Raw genomic sequence first — 18,207 nt, 5'->3', positions numbered from 1 at the left:
ATTTACTGATGTTGATCCTGGACTATCAAGAATTATATTTACCAATGTTGATCGTGGACCATCAAGATTAAAATTCAGTGATGTTCACTGATCTTTAACATTCAAATTCATTGATGTTGACTCTGGACCATAAAAATTCAAAGTCATTGATGATGATCCTGGACCATCAAGAATTAAATTCACCGATGTTGATCCTGGACCATTAACATTATAATTTACTGATGTTGATCCTGGACCATCAAGATTAAAATGTACTGATGTTGATCCTGGACAATCAAGATTCTAAGTTACAGATGGTGATCCTGGACCATCAAGATTAAAATGTACTGATGTTGATCCTGGACCATCAAAATTAAAATTCAGTGATGTTGATCCTGGACCATCAAGACTCAAATTCACTGATGTTGATCCTGGACCATCAAGATTCAAATTCACTGATATTGATCCTGGACCATCAAGATTCAAATTCACTGATGTTGATCCTGGACCATCAAGATTCAAATTCACTGATGTTGATCCTGGACCATCAAAATTCAATTTCACTGATGTTGATCATGGACCATCAAGATTAAAATTCAGTGATGTTGATCCTGGACCATCAAGTGTAAAATTCACTAATGATATCCTGTACCATCAAGATTGAAATTCACTTATGTTGATAATGGACCATCAAAACTAAAATTAACTGATGTTGTTCCTGGACCATCAAGATTCAAAATCAGTGATGTTGATCCTGGACCATCAAGTTTAAAATTCACTAATGATATCCTGTACCATCAAGATTAAAATTAACTGATGTTGTTCCTGGACCATCAAGATTCAAATTCAGTGATGTTGATCCTGGATCATCAAGATTCAAATTCAGTGATGTTGATCCTGGACCATCAAGATAAATATTCGTTGATGTTGATCCTGGACCATTAAGATTCAAATTCATTGATGTTGATTCTGGACCATCAAGACTCAATTTCACTGATGTTGATCCTGGACCATCAAGATTCAAATTCACTGATGTTGATCCTGGACCATCAAGATTGAATTTCACTGAGGGTGATCCTGCACCATTAAGATTCAAATTCAGTGATGTTGATGCTGGACCATCAAGATTCAAATTCAGTGATGTTGATCCTGGACCATCACGATTCAAATTCACTAATGATGATCCTGGACCATCAAAATTCAAATTCAGTGATGTTGATCCTGGACCATAGAGATTCAATTTCAGTGATGTTGATCTTGGACCATCAAGATTCAAATTCACTGATGTTGATCCTGGACCATCAAGATTGAATTTCACTGAGGGTGATCCTGCACCATTAAGATTCAAATTCAGTGATGTTGATGCTGGACCATCAAGATTCAATTTCAGTTATTTTGATCCTGGACCATCAAGATTCAAATTCACTGATGTTGATCCTGGACCTTCAAGATTCAATTTCACTGATGGTGATCCTGCACCATTAAGATTCAAATTCAGTAATGTTGATCCTGGATCATCAAGATTCAAATTTACTGATGTTGATCCTGGACTATCAAGAATTATATTTACCAATGTTGATCGTGGACCATCAAGATTAAAATTCAGTGATGTTCACTGATCTTTAACATTCAAATTCATTGATGTTGACTCTGGACCATAAAAATTCAAAGTCATTGATGATGATCCTGGACCATCAAGAATTAAATTCACCGATGTTGATCCTGGACCATTAACATTATAATTTACTGATGTTGATCCTGGACCATCAAGATTAAAATGTACTGATGTTGATCCTGGACAATCAAGATTCTAAGTTACAGATGGTGATCCTGGACCATCAAGATTAAAATGTACTGATGTTGATCCTGGACCATCAAAATTAAAATTCAGTGATGTTGATCCTGGACCATCAAGACTCAAATTCACTGATGTTGATCCTGGACCATCAAGATTCAAATTCACTGATATTGATCCTGGACCATCAAGATTCAAATTCACTGATGTTGATCCTGGACCATCAAGATTCAAATTCACTGATGTTGATCCTGGACCATCAAAATTCAATTTCACTGATGTTGATCATGGACCATCAAGATTAAAATTCAGTGATGTTGATCCTGGACCATCAAGTGTAAAATTCACTAATGATATCCTGTACCATCAAGATTGAAATTCACTTATGTTGATAATGGACCATCAAAACTAAAATTAACTGATGTTGTTCCTGGACCATCAAGATTCAAAATCAGTGATGTTGATCCTGGACCATCAAGTTTAAAATTCACTAATGATATCCTGTACCATCAAGATTAAAATTAACTGATGTTGTTCCTGGACCATCAAGATTCAAATTCAGTGATGTTGATCCTGGATCATCAAGATTCAAATTCAGTGATGTTGATCCTGGACCATCAAGATAAATATTCGTTGATGTTGATCCTGGACCATTAAGATTCAAATTCATTGATGTTGATTCTGGACCATCAAGACTCAATTTCACTGATGTTGATCCTGGACCATCAAGATTCAAATTCACTGATGTTGATCCTGGACCATCAAGATTCAAATTCAGTGATGTTGATCCTGGACCATCAAGATTCAAATTCATTGATGTTAATCCTGGACCATCAAGAATAAGTTTCAGTGGTGTTGATCCTGGACCATCAAGATAAATATTCGTTGATGTTGATCCTGGACCATCAAGATTATTATACAATGATGTTGTTCCTGGACCATCAAGATTCAAATTCACTGATGTTGATCCTGAACCATCAAGATTCAATCAAGATTCAATTTCAGTGATGTTAATCCTGGACCATCAAGATTAAAATTTACTGTTGTTGATCCTGGACCATCAAAATTAAAATTCAGTGATGTTGATCCTGTACCATCAAGATTGAAATTCACTGATGTTGATCCTGGACCATCAAGACTAAAATTCATTGATGTTGATACTGGATTATCAAGATTCAAATTCACTGATGTTGATCCTGGACCATCAAGATTCAAATTCAGTGATGTTGATCCAGGACCATCAAAATTAAAATTCAGTGGTGTTGATCTTGGACCATCAAGATTCAAAATCACTGATGTTGATCCTGGACCATCAAGTGTAAAATTCACTAATGATATCCTGTACCATCAAGATTGAAATTCACTTATGTTGATAATGGACCATCAAGATTAAAATTAACTGATGTTGTTCCTGGACCATCAAAATTCAAATTCAGTGATGTTGATCCTGGATCTTCAAGATTCAAATTTACTGATGTTGATCCTGGACCATCAAGATTCAAATTCACTGATGTTGATCCTGGACCTTCAAGATTCAAATTCACTGATGGACCATCAAGATTCAAATTCAGTGATATTGTTCCTGGACCATCAAGATTCAAAATCAGTGATGTTGATCCTGGACCCTCAAGTGTAAAATTCACTAATGATATCCTGTACCATCAAGATTGAAATTCACTGATGTTGATAATGGACCATCAAGATTAAATCAAGATTCAATTTCAGTGATGTTAATCCTGGACCATCAAGATTAAAATTTACTGTTGTTGATCCTGGACCATCAAAATTAAAATTCGGTGATGTTGATCCTGGACCATCAAGACTAAAATTCAGTGATGTTGATCCTGGACCATCAAGACTAAAATTCAGTGATGTTGATCCTGGACCATCAAGACTAAACTTCACTGATGTTGATCCTGGACCATCAAGACTAAAATTCATTGATGTTAAAACTGGATTATCAAGATTAAAATTTACTGATGTTGATCCTGGACCATCAAGATTCAAATTCATTGATGTTGATCCTGGACCATCAAGATTCAAATTCACTGATGTTGATCCTGGACCATCAAGATTCAAATTCAGTGATGTTGATCCTGGACCATCAAGATTCAAATTCAGTGATGTTGATCCTGGACCATCACGATTCAAATTCACTGATGATGATCCTGGACAATCAAGATTCAAATTCAGTGATGTTGATCCTGGACCATCACGATTCAAATTCACTGATTATGATCCTGGACCATCAAGATTCAATTTCACTGATGTTAATCCTGGACCATCAAGATTCTAGTTTACAAATGTTGATCCTGGACCATCAAGATTCAAATTTAGTGATGTTGATCCTGGACCATCAAAATTCAAATTCAGTGATGTTGATCCTGGACCATCACGATTCAAATTCACTGATGTTGATCCTGGACCATCAAGATTCAAATTCAGTGATGTTGATCCTAGACCATCACGATTCAAATTCACTAATGATGATCCTGGACCATCAAAATTCAAATTCAGTGATGTTGATCCTGGACCATAGAGATTCAATTTCAGTGATGTTGATCCTGGACCATCAAGATTCAAATTCACTGATGTTGATCCTGGACCATCAAGATTCAATTTCACTGAGGGTGATCCTGCACCATTAAGATTCAAATTCAGTGATGTTGATCCTGGACCATCAAGATTCAATTTCAGTGATTTTGATCCTGGACCATCAAGATTCAAATTCACTGATGTTGATCCTGGACCTTCAAGATTCAATTTCACTGATGGTGATCCTGCACCATTAAGATTCAAATTCAGTAATGTTGATCCTGGATCATCAAGATTCAAATTCACTGATGTTGATCCTGGACTATCAAGAATTATATTTACCAATGTTGATCGTGGACCATCAAGATTAAAATTCAGTGATGTTCACTGATCTTTAAGATTCAAATTCATTGATGTTGACTCTGGACCATAAAAATTCAAAGTCATTGATGATGATCCTGGACCATCAAGAATTAAATTCACCGATGTTGATCCTGGACCATCAACATTATAATTTACTGATGTTGATCCTGGACCATCAAGATTAAAATTTACTGATGTTGATCCTGGACAATCAAGATTCTAATTTACAGATGGTGATCCTGGACCATCAAGATTAAAATGTACTGATGTTGATCCTGGACCATCAAAATTAAAATTCAGTGATGTTGATCCTGGACCATCAAGATTCAAATTCACTGATATTGATCCTGGACCATCAAGATTCAAATTCACTGATGTTGATCCTGGACCATCAAGATTCAAATTCACTGATGCTGATCCTGGACCATCAAGATTCAAATTCAGTGATGTTGATCCTGGACCATCAAGATTCAAATTCAGTGATGTTGATCCTGGACCATCAAGATTTAAATTCACTAATGTTGATCCTGGACCATCAAGATAAATATTCATTGATGTTGATCCTTGACCATCAAGATTCAAATTCATTGATGTTGATCCTGGACCATCAAGATTAAAATTTACTGATGTTGATCCTGGACCATCAAGATTCAGACTCACTGATGTTGATCCTGGACCATCAAGATTCAAATTCACTGATGTTGATCCTGGACCATCAAGATTCAAAGTCAGTGATGTTGATCCTGGACCATCAAGATTCAAATTCACTGATGTTGATCCTGGACCATCAAGATTCAAATTCAGTGATGTTGATCCTGGACCATCAAGATTCAAATTTACTGATGTTGATCCTGGACTATCAAGAATTATATTTACCAATGTTGATCGTGGACCATCAAGATTAAAATTTATTGATGTTCACTGATCTTTAAGCTTCAAATTCATTGATGTTGACTCTGGACCATAAAAATTCAAAGTCATTGATGATGATCCTGGACCATCAAGAATTAAATTCACCGATGTTGATCCTGGACCATCAACATTATAATTTACTGATGTTGATCCTGGACCATCAAGATTAAAATTTACTGATGTTGATCTTGGACAATCAAGATTCTAATTTACAGATGGTGATCCTGGACCATCAAGATTAAAATGTACTGATGTTGATCCTGGACCATCAAAATTAAAATTCAGTGATGTTGATCCTGGACCATCAAGATTCAAATTCACTGATATTGATCCTGGACCATCAAGATTCAAATTCACTGATGTTGATCCTGGACCATCAAGATTCAAATTCACTGATGCTGATCCTGGACCATCAAGATTCAAATTCAGTGATGTTGATCCTGGACCATCAAGATTCAAATTCAGTGATGTTGATCCTGGACCATCAAGATTTAAATTCACTAATGTTGATCCTGGACCATCAAGATAAATATTCATTGATGTTGATCCTTGACCATCAAGATTCAAATTCATTGATGTTGATCCTGGACCATCAAGATTAAAATTTACTGATGTTGATCCTGGACCATCAAGATTCAAACTCACTGATGTTGATCCTGGACCATCAAGATTCAAATTCACTGATGTTGATCCTGGACCATCAAGATTCAAAGTCAGTGATGTTGATCCTGGACCATCAAGATTCAAATTCACTGATGTTGATCCTGGACCATCACGATTCAAAATCACCGATGTTGATCCTGGACCATCAAGATTCAAATTCAGTGATGTTGATCCTGGACCATCAAGATTCAAATTCAGTGATGTTGATCCTGGACCATCACGATTCAAATTCACTGATGATGATCCTGGACCATCAAGATTCAAATTCAGTAATGTTGATCCTGGATCATCAAGATTCAAATTTACTGATGTTGATCCTGGACCATCAAGAATTATATTTACCAATGTTGATCGTGGACCATCAAGATTAAAATTCAGTGATGTTCACTGATCTTTAAGATTCAAATTCATTGATGTTGACTCTGGACCATAAAAATTCAAAGTCATTGATGATGATCCTGGACCATCAAGAATTAAATTCACCGATGTTGATCCTGGACCATCAACATTATAATTTACTGATGTTGATCCTGGACCATCAAGATTAAAATTTACTGATGTTGATCCTGGACAATCAAGATTCTAATTTACAGATGGTGATCCTGGACCATCAAGATTAAAATGTACTGATGTTGATCCTGGACCATCAAAATTAAAATTCAGTGATGTTGATCCTGGACCATCAAGACTCAAATTCACTGATGTTGATCCTGGACCATCAAGATTCAAATTCACTGATATTGATCCTGGACCATCAAGATTCAAATTCACTGATGTTGATCCTGGACCATCAAGATTCAAATTCACTGATGCTGATCCTGGACCATCAAGATTCAAATTCAGTGAAGTTGATCCTGGACCATCAAGATTCAAATTCAGTGATGTTGATCCTGGAGCATCAAGATTTAAATTCACTAATGTTGATCCTGGACCATCAAGATAAATATTCATTGATGTTGATCCTTGACCATCAAGATTCAAATTCATTGATGTTGATCCTGGACCATCAAGATTAAAATTTACTGATGTTGATCCTGGACCATCAAGATTCAAACTCACTGATGTTGATCCTGGACCATCAAGATTCAAATTCACTGATGTTGATCCTGGACCATCAAGATTCAAAGTCAGTGATGTTGATCCTGGACCATCAAGATTCAAATTCACTGATGTTGATCCTGGACCATCACGATTCAAATTCACCGATGTTGATCCTGGACCATCAAGATTCAAATTCAGTGATGTCGATCCTGGACCATCAAGATTCAAATTCAGTGATGTTGATCCTGGACCATCACGATTCAAATTCACTGATGATGATCCTGGACCATCAAGATTCAAATTCAGTGATGTTGATCCTGGACCATCACGATTCAAATTCACTGATTATGATCCTGGACCATCAAGATTCAATTTCACTGATGTTAATCCTGGACCATCAAGATTCTAGTTTACAAATGTTGATCCTGGACCATCAAGATTCAAATTCAGTGATGTTGATCCTGGACCATCAAAATTCAAATTCAGTGATGTTGATCCTGGACCATCACGATTCAAATTCACTGATGTTGATCCTGGACCATCAAGATTCAAATTCAGTGATGTTGATCCTGGACCATCACGATTCAAATTCACTAATGATGATCCTGGACCATCAAAATTTAAATTCAGTGATGTTGATCCTGGACCATAGAGATTCAATTTCAGTGATGTTGATCTTGGACCATCAAGATTCAAATTCACTGATGTTGATCCTGGACCATCAAGATTGAATTTCACTGAGGGTGATCCTGCACCATTAAGATTCAAATTCAGTGATGTTGATGCTGGACCATCAAGATTCAATTTCAGTTATTTTGATCCTGGACCATCAAGATTTAAATTCACTGATGTTGATCCTGGACCTTCAAGATTCAATTTCACTGATGGTGATCCTGCACCATTAAGATTCAAATTCAGTAATGTTGATCCTGGATCATCAAGATTCAATTTTACTGATGTTGATCCTGGACTATCAAGAATTATATTTACCAATGTTGATCGTGGACCATCAAGATTAAAATTCAGTGATGTTCACTGATCTTTAACATTCAAATTCATTGATGTTGACTCTGGACCATAAAAATTCAAAGTCATTGATGATGATCCTGGACCATCAAGAATTAAATTCACCGATGTTGATCCTGGACCATTAACATAATAATTTACAATTTAAAATGTACTGATGTTGATCCTGGACAATCAAGATTCTAAGTTACAGATGGTGATCCTGGACCATCAAGATTAAAATGTACTGATGTTGATCCTGGACCATCAAAATTAAAATTCAGTGATGTTGATCCTGGACCATCAAGACTCAAATTCACTGATGTTGATCCTGGACCATCAAGATTCAAATTCACTGATATTGATCCTGGACCATCAAGATTCAAATTCACTGATGTTGATCCTGGACCATCAAGATTCAAATTCACTGATGTTGATCCTGGACCATCAAAATTCAATTTCACTGATGTTGATCATGGACCATCAAGATTAAAATTCAGTGATGTTGATCCTGGACCATCAAGTGTAAAATTCACTAATGATATCCTGTACCATCAAGATTGAAATTCACTTATGTTGATAATGGACCATCAAAACTAAAATTAACTGATGTTGTTCCTGGACCATCAAGATTCAAAATCAGTGATGTTGATCCTGGACCATCAAGTTTAAAATTCACTAATGATATCCTGTACCATCAAGATTAAAATTAACTGATGTTGTTCCTGGACCATCAAGATTCAAATTCAGTGATGTTGATCCTGGATCATCAAGATTCAAATTCAGTGATGTTGATCCTGGACCATCAAGATAAATATTCGTTGATGTTGATCCTGGACCATTAAGATTCAAATTCATTGATGTTGATTCTGGACCATCAAGACTCAATTTCACTGATGTTGATCCTGGACCATCAAGATTCAAATTCACTGATGTTGATCCTGGACCATCAAGATTCAAATTCAGTGATGTTGATCCTGGACCATCAAGATTCAAATTCATTGATGTTAATCCTGGACCATCAAGAATAAGTTTCAGTGGTGTTGATCCTGGACCATCAAGATAAATATTCGTTGATGTTGATCCTGGACCATCAAGATTATTATACAATGATGTTGTTCCTGGACCATCAAGATTCAAATTCACTGATGTTGATCCTGGACCATCAAGATTCAATTTCACTGAGGGTGATCCTGCACCATTAAGATTCAAATTCAGTGATGTTGATCCTGGACCATCAAGATTCAATTTCAGTGATTTTGATCCTGGACCATCAAGAGTCAAATTCACTGATGTTGATCCTGGACCTTCAAGATTCAATTTCACTGATGGTGATCCTGCACCATTAAGATTCAAATTCAGTAATGTTGATCCTGGATCATCAAGATTCAAATTTACTGATGTTGATCGTGGACTATCAAGAATTATATTTACCAATGTTGATCGTGGACCATCAAGATTAAAATTCAGTGATGTTCACTGATCTTTAAGATTCAAATTCATTGATGTTGACTCTGGACCATAAAAATTCAAAGTCATTGATGATGATCCTGGACCATCAAGAATTAAATTCACCGATGTTGATCCTGGACCATCAACATTATAATTTACTGATGTTGATCCTGGACCATCAAGATTAAAATTTACTGATGTTGATCCTGGACAATCAAGATTCTAATTTACAGATGGTGATCCTGGACCATCAAGACTAAAATGTACTGATGTTGATCCTGGACCATCAAAATTAAAATTCAGTGATGTTGATCCTGGACCATCAAGACTCAAATTCACTGATGTTGATCCTGGACCATCAAGATTCAAATTCACTGATATTGATCCTGGACCATCAAGATTTAAATTCACTGATGTTGATCCTGGACCATCAAGATTCAAATTCACTGATATTGATCCTGGACCATCAAGATTCAAATTCAGTGATGTTGATCCTGGACCATCAAGATTCAAATTCACTGATGTTGATCCTGGACCATCAAGATTCAAATTCACTGATATTGATCCTGGACCATCAAGATTCAAATTCAGTGATGTTGATCCTGGACCATCAAGATTCAAATTCAGTGATGTTGATCCTGGACCATCAAGACTCAAATTCACTGATGTTGATCCTGGACCATCAAGATTCAAATTCACTGATATTGATCCTGGACCATCAAGATTCAAATTCACTGATGTTGATCCTGGACCATCAAGATTCAAATTCACTGATGTTGATCCTGGACCATCAAGATTCAAATTCACTGATGCTGATCCTGGACCATCAAGATTCAAATTCAGTGATGTTGATCCTGGACCATCAAGATTCAAATTCAGTGATGTTGATCCTGGACCATCAAGATTTAAATTCACTAATGTTGATCCTGGACCATCAAGATAAATATTCATTGATGTTGATCCTTGACCATCAAGATTCAAATTCATTGATGTTGGTCCTGGACCATCAAGATTAAAATTTACTGATGTTGATCCTGGACCATCAAGATTCAAACTCACTGATGTTGATCCTGGACCATCAAGATTCAAATTCACTGATGTTGATCCTGGACCATCAAGATTCAAATTCACTGATGTTGATCCTGGACCATCAAGATTCAAATTCACCTATGTTGATCCTGGACCATCAAGATTCAAATTCAGTGATGTTGATCCTGGACCATCAAGATTCAAATTCAGTGATGTTGATCCTGGACCATCAAGATTCAAATTCACTGATGTTGATCCTGGACCATCTAGATTCAAATTCAGTGATGTTGATCCTGGACCATCAAGATTCAAATTCACTGATGTTAATCCTGGACCATCAAGATTTAAATTCACTGATGTTAATCCTGGACCATCAAGATTCAAATTCAGTGATGTTGATCCTGGACCATCAAGATTCAATTTCAGTGATGTTGATCCTGGATCTTCAAGATTCAAATTTACTGATGTTGATCCTGGACCATGAAGATTCAAATTCACTGATGTTGATCCTGGACCATCAAGTGTAAAATTCACTGATGGACCATCAAGATTCAAATTCAGTGATGTTGTTCCTGGATAATCAAGATTTAAAATCAGTGTTGTTGATCCTGGACCCTCAAGTGTAAAATTCACTAATGATATCCTTTACCATCAAGATTGAAATTCACTGATGTTGATAATGGACCTTCAAGATTAAAATTAACTGATGTTGTTCCTGGACCATCAAGATTCAAATTCAGTGATGTTGATCCTGGATCATCAAGATTCAAATTCAGTGATGTTGATCCTGGACCATCAAGATAAATATTCGTTGATGTTGACCCTGGACCATCAAGATTCAAATTCACTGATATTGATCCTGGACCATCAAGATTCAAATTCACTGATGTTGATCCTGGACCATCAAGATTCAAATTCACTGATGCTGATCCTGGACCATCAAGATTCAAATTCAGTGATGTTGATCCTGGACCATCAAGATTCAAATTCAGTGATGTTGATCCTGGACCATCAAGATTTAAATTCACTAACGTTGATCCTGGACCATCAAGATAAATATTCATTGATGTTGATCCTTGACCATCAAGAATCAAATTCATTGATGTTGATCCTGGACCATCAAGATAAAAATTTACTGATGTTGATACTGGACCATCAAGATTCAAACTCACTGATGTTGATCCTGGACCATCAAGATTCAAATTCACTGATATTGATCCTGGACCATCAAGATTCAAATTCACTGATGTTGATCCTGGACCATCAAGATTCAAATTCACTGATGCTGATCCTGGACCATCAAGATTCAAATTCAGTGATGTTGATCCTGGACCATCAAAATTCAAATTCAGTGATGTTGATCCTGGACCATCAAGATTTAAATTCACTAATGTTGATCCTGGACCATCAAGATAAATATTCATTGATGTTGATCCTTGACCATCAAGATTCAAATTCATTGATGTTGGTCCTGGACCATCAAGATTAAAATTTACTGATGTTGATCCTGGACCATCAAGATTCAAACTCACTGATGTTGATCCTGGACCATCAAGATTCAAATTCACTGATGTTGATCCTGGACCATCAAGATTCAAAGTCAGTGATGTTGATCCTGGACCATCAAGATTCAAATTCACTGATGTTGATCCTGGACCATCACGATTCAAATTCACCGATGTTGATCCTGGACCATCAAGATTCAAATTCAGTGATGTTGATCCTGGACCATCAAGACTCAAATTCACTGATGTTGATCCTGGACCATCAAGATTCAAATTCACTGATATTGATCCTGGACCATCAAGATTCAAATTCACTGATGTTGATCCTGGACCATCAAGATTCAAATTCACTGATATTGATCCTGGACCATCAAGATTCAAATTCACTGATGTTGATCCTGGACCATCAAGATTCAAATTCACTGATGCTGATCCTGGACCATCAAGATTCAAATTCAGTGATGTTGATCCTGGACCATCAAGATTCAAATTCAGTGATGTTGATCCTGGACCATCAAGATTTAAATTTACTAATGTTGATCCTGGACCATCAAGATAAATATTCATTGATGTTGATCCTTGACCATCAAGATTCAAATTCATTGATGTTGGTCCTGGACCATCAAGATTAAAATTTACTGATGTTGATCCTGGACCATCAAGATTCAAACTCACTGATGTTGATCCTGGACCATCAAGATTCAAATTCACTGATGTTGATCCTGGACCATCAAGATTCAAAGTCAGTGATGTTGATCCTGGACCATCAAGATTCAAATTCACTGATGTTGATCCTGGACCATCACGATTCAAATTCACCGATGTTGATCCTGGACCATCAAGATTCAAATTCAGTGATGTTGATCCTGGACCATCAAGATTCAAATTCAGTGATGTTGATCCTGGACCATCACGATTCAAATTCACTGATGATGATCCTGGACAATCAAGATTCAAATTCAGTGATGTTGATCCTGGACCATCACGATTCAAATTCACTGATTATGATCCTGGACCATCAAGATTCAATTTCACTGATGTTAATCCTGGACCATCAAGATTCTAGTTTACAAATGTTGATCCTGGACCATCAAGATTCAAATTCACTGATGTTGATCCTGGACCATCAAGATTCAAATTCACTGATATTGATCCTGGACCATCAAGATTCAAATTCACTGATGTTGATCCTGGACCATCAAGATTCAAATTCACTGATGCTGATCCTGGACCATCTAGATTCAAATTCACTGATGTTGATCCTGGACCATCAAGATTCAAATTCAGTGATGTTGATCCTGGACCATCAAGATTTAAATTCACTAATGTTGATCCTGGACCATCAAGATAAATATTCATTGATGTTGATCCTTGACCATCAAGATTCAAATTCATTGATGTTGGTCCTGGACCATCAAGATTAAAATTTACTGATGTTGATCCTGGACCATCAAGATTCAAACTCACTGATGTTGATCCTGGACCATCAAGATTCAAATTCACTGATGTTGATCCTGGACCATCAAGATTCAAAGTCAGTGATGTTGATCCTGGACCATCAAGATTCAAATTCACTGATGTTGATCCTGGACCATCACGATTCAAATTCACCGATGTTGATCCTGGACCATCAAGATTCAAATTCAGTGATGTTGATCCTGGACCATCAAGATTCAAATTCAGTGATGTTGATCCTGGACCATCACGATTCAAATTCACTGATGATGATCCTGGACAATCAAGATTCAAATTCAGTGATGTTGATCCTGGACCATCACGATTCAAATTCACTGATTATGATCCTGGACCATCAAGATTCAATTTCACTGATGTTAATCCTGGACCATCAAGATTCTAGTTTACAAATGTTGATCCTGGACCATCAAGATTCAAATTCAGTGATGTTGATCCTGGACCATCAAAATTAAAATTCAGTGATGTTGATCCTGGACCATCACGATTCAAATTCACTGATGTTGATCCTGGACCATCAAGATTCAAATTCAGTGATGTTGATCCTGGACCATCACGATTCAAATTCACTAATGATGATCCTGGACCATCAAAATTCAAATTCAGTGATGTTGATCCTGGACCATAGAGATTCAATTTCAGTGATGTTGATCCTGGACCATCAAGATTCAAATTCACTGATGTTGATCCTGGACCATCAAGATTCAATTTCACTGAGTGTGATCCTGCACCATTAAGATTCAAATTCAGTGATGTTGATCCTGGACCATCAAGATTCAATTTCAGTGATTTTGATCCTGGACCATCAAGATTCAAATTCACTGATGTTGATCCTGGACCTTCAAGATTCAATTTCACTGATGGTGATTCTGCACCATTAAGATTCAAATTCAGTAATGTTGATCCTGGATCATCAAGATTCAAATTCACTGATGTTGATCCTGGACTATCAAGAATTATATTTACCAATGTTGATCGTGGACCATCAAGATTAAAATTCAGTGATGTTCACTGATCTTTAAGATTCAAATTCATTGATGTTGACTCTGGACCATAAAAATTCAAAGTCATTGATGATGATCCTGGACCATCAAGAATTAAATTCACCGATGTTGATCCTGGACCATCAAGATTAAAATTTACTGATGTTGATCCTGGACCATCAAGATTAAAATTTACTGATGTTGATCCTGGACCATCAAGATTCAAACTCACTGATGTTGATCCTGGACCATCAAGATTCAAATTCAGTGATGTTGATCCTGGACCATCACGATTCAAATTCACTGATGATGATCCTGGACAATCAAGATTCATATTCAGTGATGTTGATCCTGGACCATCACGATTCAAATTCACTGATTATGATCCTGGACCATCAAGATTCAATTTCACTGATGTTAATCCTGGACCATCAAGATTCTAGTTTACAAATGTTGATCCTGGACCATCAAGATTCAAATTCACTGATGTTGATCCTGGACCATCAAGATTCAAATTCACTGATATTGATCCTGGACCATCAAGATTCAAATTCACTGATGTTGATCCTGGACCATCAAGATTCAAATTCACTGATGCTGATCCTGGACCATCTAGATTCAAATTCAGTGATGTTGATCCTGGACCATCAAGATTCAAATTCAGTGATGTTGATCCTGGACCATCAAGATTTAAATTCACTAATGTTGATCCTGGACCATCAAGATAAATATTCATTGATGTTGATCCTTGACCATCAAGATTCAAATTCATTGATGTTGGTCCTGGACCATCAAGATTAAAATTTACTGATGTTGATCCTGGACCATCAAGATTCAAACTCACTGATGTTGATCCTGGACCATCAAGATTCAAATTCACTGATGTTGATCCTGGACCATCAAGATTCAAAGTCAGTGATGTTGATCCTGGACCATCAAGATTCAAATTCACTGATGTTGATCCTGGACCATCACGATTCAAATTCACCGATGTTGATCCTGGACCATCAAGATTCAAATTCAGTGATGTTGATCCTGGACCATCAAGATTCAAATTCAGTGATGTTGATCCTGGACCATCACGATTCAAATTCACTGATGATGATCCTGGACAATCAAGATTCAAATTCAGTGATGTTGATCCTGGACCATCACGATTCAAATTCACTGATTATGATCCTGGACCATCAAGATTCAATTTCACTGATGTTAATCCTGGACCATCAAGATTCTAGTTTACAAATGTTGATCCTGGACCATCAAGATTCAAATTCAGTGATGTTGATCCTGGACCATCAAAATTCAAATTCAGTGATGTTGATCCTGGACCATCACGATTCAAATTCACTGATGTTGATCCTGGACCATCAAGATTTAAATTCAGTGATGTTGATCCTGGACCATCACGATTCAAATTCACTAATGATGATCCTGGACCATCAAAATTCAAATTCACTGATGTTGATCCTGGACCATAGAGATTCAATTTCAGTGATGTTGATCCTGGACCATCAAGATTCAAATTCACTGATGTTGATCCTGGACCATCAAGATTCAATTTCACTGAGTGTGATCCTGCACCATTAAGATTCAAATTCAGTGATGTTGATCCTGGACCATCAAGATTCAATTTCAGTGATTTTGATCCTGGACCATCAAGATTCAAATTCACTGATGTTGATCCTGGACCTTCAAGATTCAATTTCACTGATGGTGATCCTGCACCATTAAGATTCAAATTCAGTAATGTTGATCCTGGATCATCAAGATTCAAATTCACTGATGTTGATCCTGGACTATCAAGAATTATATTTACCAATGTTGATCGTGGACCATCAAGATTAAAATTCAGTGATGTTCACTGATCTTTAAGATTCAAATTCATTGATGTTGACTCTGGACCATAAAAATTCAAAGTCATTGATGATGATCCTGGACCATCAAGAATTAAATTCACCGATGTTGATCCTGGACCATCAACATTATAATTTACTGATGTTGATCCTGGACCATCAAGATTAAAATTTACTGATGTTGATCCTGGACAATCAAGATTCTAATTTACAGATGGTGATCCTGGACCATCAAGATTAAAATGTACTGATGTTGATCCTGGACCATCAAAATTAAAATTCAGTGATGTTGATCCTGGACCATCAAGATTCAAATTCACTGATATTGATCCTGGACCATCAAGATTCAAATTCACTGATGTTGATCCTGGACCATCAAGATTCAAATTCACTGATGCTGATCCTGGACCATCAAGATTCAAATTCAGTGATGTTGATCCTGGACCATCAAGATTCAAATTCAGTGATGTTGATCCTGGACCATCAAGATTTAAATTCACTAATGTTGATCCTGGACCATCAAGATAAATATTCATTGATGTTGATCCTTGACCATCAAGATTCAAATTCATTGATGTTGATCCTGGACCATCAAGATTAAAATTTACTGATGTTGATCCTGGACCATCAAGATTCAAACTCACTGATGTTGATCCTGGACCATCAAGATTCAAATTCACTGATGTTGATCCTGGACCATCAAGATTCAAAGTCAGTGATGTTGATCCTGGACCATCAAGATTCAAATTCACTGATGTTGATCCTGGACCATCAAGATTCAAATTCAGTGATGTTGATCCTGGACCATCAAGATTCAAATTTACTGATGTTGATCCTGGACTATCAAGAATTATATTTACCAATGTTGATCGTGGACCATCAAGATTAAAATTTATTGATGTTCACTGATCTTTAAGCTTCAAATTCATTGATGTTGACTCTGGACCATAAAAATTCAAAGTCATTGATGATGATCCTGGACCATCAAGAATTAAATTCACCGATGTTGATCCTGGACCATCAACATTATAATTTACTGATGTTGATCCTGGACCATCAAGATTAAAATTTACTGATGTTGATCTTGGACAATCAAGATTCTAATTTACAGATGGTGATCCTGGACCATCAAGATTAAAATGTACTGATGTTGATCCTGGACCATCAAAATTAAAATTCAGTGATGTTGATCCTGGACCATCAAGATTCAAATTCACTGATATTGATCCTGGACCATCAAGATTCAAATTCACTGATGTTGATCCTGGACCATCAAGATTCAAATTCACTGATGCTGATCCTGGACCATCAAGATTCAAATTCAGTGATGTTGATCCTGGACCATCAAGATTCAAATTCAGTGATGTTGATCCTGGACCATCAAGATTTAAATTCACTAATGTTGATCCTGGACCATCAAGATAAATATTCATTGATGTTGATCCTTGACCATCAAGATTCAAATTCATTGATGTTGATCCTGGACCATCAAGATTAAAATTTACTGATGTTGATCCTGGACCATCAAGATTCAAACTCACTGATGTTGATCCTGGACCATCAAGATTCAAATTCACTGATGTTGATCCTGGACCATCAAGATTCAAAGTCAGTGATGT

The sequence above is a fragment of the Danio rerio genome, chromosome 3 (genome assembly GCF_049306965.1).
Source record: "Danio rerio strain Tuebingen ecotype United States chromosome 3, GRCz12tu, whole genome shotgun sequence".
Lineage (NCBI taxonomy): Eukaryota > Metazoa > Chordata > Actinopteri > Cypriniformes > Danionidae > Danio > Danio rerio.
Note: the sequence above shows the minus strand (reverse complement) of the source record.